A 6,049-nucleotide genomic window follows, 5' to 3' on the forward strand; every position below is an offset into this window, starting at 1 on the left:
TATGGGATTCAAGGTGAAGACTTGGGTTATATTTGAGCTGAATTGTATGCCGGTAGTAATGGAAGAATCATTTGATGGTTTCGTTCGTAGCAGTGAGACAAGGCAGTGATGGATATATGTCCTCAATCTGGTTGATTATGCCGTTGGGTTTGCTGTGTACGAATGGAGATGGAAGATTGAAGTTAGTGATGACCGATTCAGGCATGAATGGTTTTTACTGAAAGTTCCCAATGAAGAGTGGTGATTCTCTCGAGTTCCCTACAGAAACAAAGAAAGAGTGGAGACGTTCTTTAACTACAACATGGTGTTTTTCTGCCGATAGAGTTTGGTTGGCAGATGTTAGCTAGATGAAGCTGAGACGTAAATGGAGAAATGAAATTGCGAAGAAGTAAAGGTGCTCGTCTGTAGTTTGGGTCCGGATCTTGGCTGATCCGAGTTATGAAGAATGACTTGGTCTGGATATCAGTGTTACGCACGAACTGGTGGAAATGCTGATGCTATGGCTTCTGCGAGTGTGCGAATGATTAAGAAGGCTGCATGGGAAGTGATGGCATCGAACCACCGATACTCGAATGGAGATGGCAGTGAAACAATGAGCTGGTCGACTGGTAATTGTCGAGAAGGTTCAGTAAACGGAAATTGCAGTTGTTTTTTCCGTACAGTGGTAGATGGTTGCAGTCGGAGTTGGTTGGTTCGGAAATGCAGTTCAAGGAAATAGGAGATGTAGGGTCTGTGTGTTGAGAACCGGTGAAGGTGGTGTTGTCGTAGTTCGTTTGGTGGCTGGATAAAAGAACATCAAGCTATTGTGTACCCAAGTGGAGAAGATGAATGGCAGTGATGTTTAGATGGGTCTTGTACCGAGAATAACATCATACTGTGCTCAATATTGAGAAATGAAGATGAACTAGGTGCAATCGGTGGAGGAATTTATGCTGTAGCTGAGACGGATAGAGATGAAGCGCCTAGCCTGAATAGTCGCTGGGGTTGTTTACATGACTAGAGGGAAATGAGTAGAAAACGAATTGGTGCAGTGGACTGAGCTTGAGAAGAATAGAAGTGAGTTAGTTTTTCCGGTGAATGGTAGTGATGCTGATGGCAGCAAAACAAAGAGTAGATAGTTGAGCTGTTATTACCAGTGGTAGCTGAGATGGAGAGCTCGCGGTCGTGGTGCTTAGGTGGCCAGGGAGAATCGATTTTGCAGGTTGTGGCCAGATCTGGAAGGTGCTGAGATGCCAGTGTTGAGAGACTGCGTATTGGGAGATGTTGGATTAGATGATGCGGCTGGCTTGTGTGCCTCTACTGAAGTTTGATGGATATCTTAGCTGTGGCCAAGTAAATAATTAAAGTGAAAACTATAGGGAGACCCATTTTTCAGATTTTTTCCACTGTGAAACCCACGCCCAGAAATCTGAAGGGGCGCACCCATTTTTTAGGGAAAAAATATTCTGGGACCCAAAATTATTGAAATTAAATTTTATCGTACTCTTCATCTTTCTCCTTTTTTTTTTTCTCTTCCATCTCAAGATCCTATCTGATTTCAATCTGATTTCATAAAAATCCGAAATTTCTTCATTGAAAACAAGTTTTAGCGGTAGATCTATGATTATATCAAACCTTGTTTCAAGAAAGTGAAGCTGTAGATCTATGATTAACAGGGGTTTGATTGCTGGAAATACATGGAACTGCAGCTGTTACGGAGGAGAAAGTGAAGCCAAGAATGAATGGGTTGAGATGTTATTGAGCAATTGTAATAGATTTAGATGGTTTGGTTGGTTTAATGGTTGCAGCTGATCATATGGAAGGTGAAAGTGGTACTGTGAATGAATCCAAGATGTACCATGTAATTCTGGTTTGAAGGACGGTATCGATCTTATTGTAAGTTTTGTGTCTTTTTTTTTGATTGCTGTGTTAAGATGATGTTCTATAGGAGTAACGATAATGCAGGCAAAGGATCCAAGAGGAGAATTGGTTCACTATTCTCATGACAAGACGAGCGAGAAATTTGAGTTTGTGGTTCACAGGGAAGGTCCGCACCAATTTTGTTTCAAGAACAAGGGTCCTCATTACGAAACCGTCGACTTTGATATTTCATATTTGCCATTTTGCATATCATGGCCAGCGTGCTAAGGACGGGATGATTGGAGAATATCTAAGGTTTTGAATACTCTCGTCTTTCTTGATAAAAATAGAAAAGGTGACCTCCCTGTTTCTTGCACATGGTTTTGCAGAGCACCTTAACCCATTGATGACACAACTCGCAAAGTTGCAACAAGCTCTCTTTAACGTCCAGTTCGAACAACACTGCCTAGAAGCTCAGACTGATCGCCAAGATATATGTTGTATCTATCTCCCATAGTCAAAAAGTGATGACAACAGTCTGATTTAAAATTGTTGTTTTGGGAAGTGAATCAAGAAATGAGTAAGAGGGCAATCCACAAAGCAATGTTGGAGCTGAGAAGATAGTTATTGCAAGAAGAAGTTACAGGAAATGATTTTACTGTCGGGAATTAATTTATGACTGTTGTGCAATACAGGGAAAGAGAAGCACGAATTATTGTTGTGCAATACAAGGAAAGAAAAGCACATAATATGATTATGCATTTATAAAAATGGATGTATAACCTATTATGCATCTACAAAATTTGTTGCATAACCTATTATGCAGTCCAGAACAAGGTTGCATAACACTTTATGCAGCAATTTTTTTGTCACTATTAAAACCAACAAAAACAAAGACTGCATAACTTGTCATGCACCTATAATATCTGCATAACATGTTACGCAGTCGCGAAAATAGATGCATAACCTGTTATGCATTTGAAAATACGACTGCATAATGCATTATGCATCGAGAAAATTGTTGCACAATCTTTTATGCATCGAGAAAAAAGATGCATAATGCATTATGCATCTATTTTTTATGCACGCACTAATACATTCGTTACATAACTTGTTATAGATGCATAACTTTGTTATGCATATGCATAATTTGTTATGCAGTCGAGAAAATGGTTGCATAATTCGTTATGCGTCTGCAGAATGTGTTATGCATCTTTTTTGGTGGCTGCATAATGGTTATGTAGTCAGTTTTCGATTTTTTTTCCTAAAACGATGATCACCTCTGATTTTTTCATGAAAAGCAAAAATTTGATATTGTTGTTTGTACTCGTTGCGTAGCTCTCTTTAAAAGATTTCCAACCATATAAAATTTATAAATTTCTAAGGTGCGGATTTTTAGATATGTTATGTCCAAGTTGAGTTTTCAATTATACCCCTGATGCATAACTCAGTCATGCAGATGCATAATCCGTCATGCAAAAGTTTTTAATAATTTCATATAATTATGGGTGTCACGGAAATAATTATGGGTGTCACAGTACCCAAAATTAATTGTGGGCCGGAGAATGAGAATATTTTTTTTTGGGTCTCCCCCTAATTTCCCCATAATTAAATGGTTCAGTCAAGCGGTGGAGCTTAAAGTTGGAAGCTGCCTTCGGGTCATTGGGCTGGGCCTTGGAAGCTATCGCTAGGTCTTGACAGAACTTGTTCTTAGCACGAGTATATATCAACTGAGAAGAAGAAAGAAAAAGGGGGGAGCTGGATGATAAACACATTTTTGTGTCTACATTGTCCTTAATTTCATGTATTGTTGGTACTCGATTTTGGTACTTATTATGGTTTTTTATGTGTTTTTAGGTATTTTTGGAAATAAACATTCTTGGAAAAATCGGCTCGAAAAGTCGTTTAAAGCACAGAAAGGAAGGTGTTATTCAGACTCTCACTTGTGGATAAGGGGTGCCCAAATGATAAGGGATACCCAAAGGATATATGCACCCAAGCAGCTGAACAGAGACACCCCTCATGGCATCTGCTATTCACATCCAAGGACCGGATAGGGGGCACCCATCTTCTTCTTCACGGTAAAGATATTTGTCGGGAAAAGAAATCTCAACTGTGTGAGATTCTGGTCATGATATTATGGGGATATTTGTGTCTTTAAGACATGATTATCTTCTTACCATGACAGTAAGATTTTGTACGTGTCTTGAATGGAAGGAAATCGTATACTTTTGGATATTTTCGAAAACAGGGAAGGAATTATTCACGGAATTAATTGAAGATATTTTCTTCATTATTTGGCTCAATTAAATGAGAAGATTTGGATATACCATACAACTCAGAAGACGTGTGAAAATGGAGAGGAAATATTCCCGTGAAATACTTTCATTAACTGCAAAGATCTTTTGGAGTAATTGATATGATTGTCGACCTAAGATTGGCTTCACAGTATAAATAAGAGTGTCTTGGGTATCAGTGAGGAGATGGAGAGTTTGGGGATCGTTTAGAGAGAACCCGATTTAATCATTATTTTCTCCCATTTCATCACTTGTAAACACTTTTGTGCAAGGAAAAATTATTCTGAGTGTGTTTCCAATATGCAGAGCTAAACCCAATCCTTGGGGCTATGGAGGAAGCCGTTGTTTCGGTAAAAGTGATATATTTTTATTAATTAATTACAACAACTCTATTAACTAAAAATTGTTTATATGATTTTGATTAGTTAGGTGTATTTTCTCTTGATAGAATATGCTTGCTTTATGGTTTTGATATTCTATAATTGGATTAACATCTATTCTTTTGGAAATGTACATGTCTAGGCAATACTATTAGAATCAATTTGAATGTTGAGTTGCATAATTATTGTTTTATTAAATCACTAATATCAACCAATGGTGGAATCCTAGTCGCATTCTCTCCATAATTTTCACAACATTTTTTTAATTTAGGTCGCTATTTTTATTTATTAAAAAATCTAAAAATCTGCTTTCACAAGTCTTGAACGAATCATATTATTACAACAACTTTGAAATCACATCAAATTTTTGGCGCCGCTGCCGGGGACTTGTCTTTAGGATAGAGTTTATATATATATTTCTTTTTAGGTTTTTTTTTATTTGTTCTTCTTTACATTTTTGGGTTTTTGTCCTTTTCTTACAGAATTCGGAATTTGGAGCGAAAGAAAATTTTGCCAAAGCTTTTGGTGAATACTTAAAGACTTCAAGTGAAAGGAAAAGCGAAAGGAGCGAAAGAAGAAGATTTTTTTTTTATAAAAAAAGAAAAAAATATAAATTAAAAAAAAGAGAGACATTTTTATTTTCGTAGACTTTCTTTTTGTTTTGCACTTTATATTTTTGGACTTTGGACTTTAAATTTTGGGACATTATTTTTTTTAAACCCTACGGAAGAGTAGTTTAAATATAAACTGTTTGCAGAGAAGGACGGTGATTACGATATCACCTCGGCCCCTCGGGTTCGTACATGACATAGGAGTCGTGGCCCGAGTCGACTACAAAGGTTCATCCCCCGTCTGGTACGGGAGGTAAGTTTGTCGAAACACTCGCGAATCCCCTGTCAGCGAGTTACTGTCTTCCTTTGTATGCATATATGTCGAGGAATTGAAAACGGCTGCTTTAATTTCCTAGTAAAGGGCAAGGACTGGCCATACAAGATAAGGGTTCAGATTTCATCACTGTTCTCTTCTTGCCCGCCTTAGGAAAACGACACCAAACGCGAACCTAAGCCTAAAATTTTGAGAAGAACGAGACCGATAGGGTAACGAGCTTAACAGGAAAGTCATTCGAAAAATATTGGTTACTCTTTTAAGCATACTTCGAAGTTCTTGATGGTTTCTGTAAGTTGAATGCGTGACTGCGCCGTCTTGTAATACCGGTGAGGCCTTGGGTATCAAAGCTCCACCGAGCTTCCCTCGCCTCTATTCAACTTACTTTGACTCGGATTGATTCCAGAGGAGTTTGCTTAAATTGTAACGAATTCCCGTTCGAAGGATTAGAAGCTGGTCTAGAAACAATCTAAGTGGAGCCATCATGATTTTTGTTTGCTAGAAATCAGTAGGTTTGCTGTGGTGGAGTCAGCCTTGTTTGTGTTTGCGTAGAACATCCCTTCCGTTTTAGGACTTTTCTTTTTGATTTTGTTTTTCTAGTGTATGCCCGAAGTTTTTAAACGGGATTGAAAAAGAAACACTCTAGGT

General features: G+C 38.0%; 1 pseudogene; it reads left to right on the forward strand.

Moving 5' to 3' along the window:
* The first annotated feature begins 445 nt into the window (after window positions 1-445).
* LOC113273198 lies at window positions 446-2,463 on the forward strand (annotated as a pseudogene).
* The last annotated feature ends 3,586 nt before the right edge of the window (window positions 2,464-6,049 follow it).

Source organism: Papaver somniferum, chromosome 4 (assembly GCF_003573695.1).
Source record: "Papaver somniferum cultivar HN1 chromosome 4, ASM357369v1, whole genome shotgun sequence".
NCBI lineage: Eukaryota > Viridiplantae > Streptophyta > Magnoliopsida > Ranunculales > Papaveraceae > Papaver > Papaver somniferum.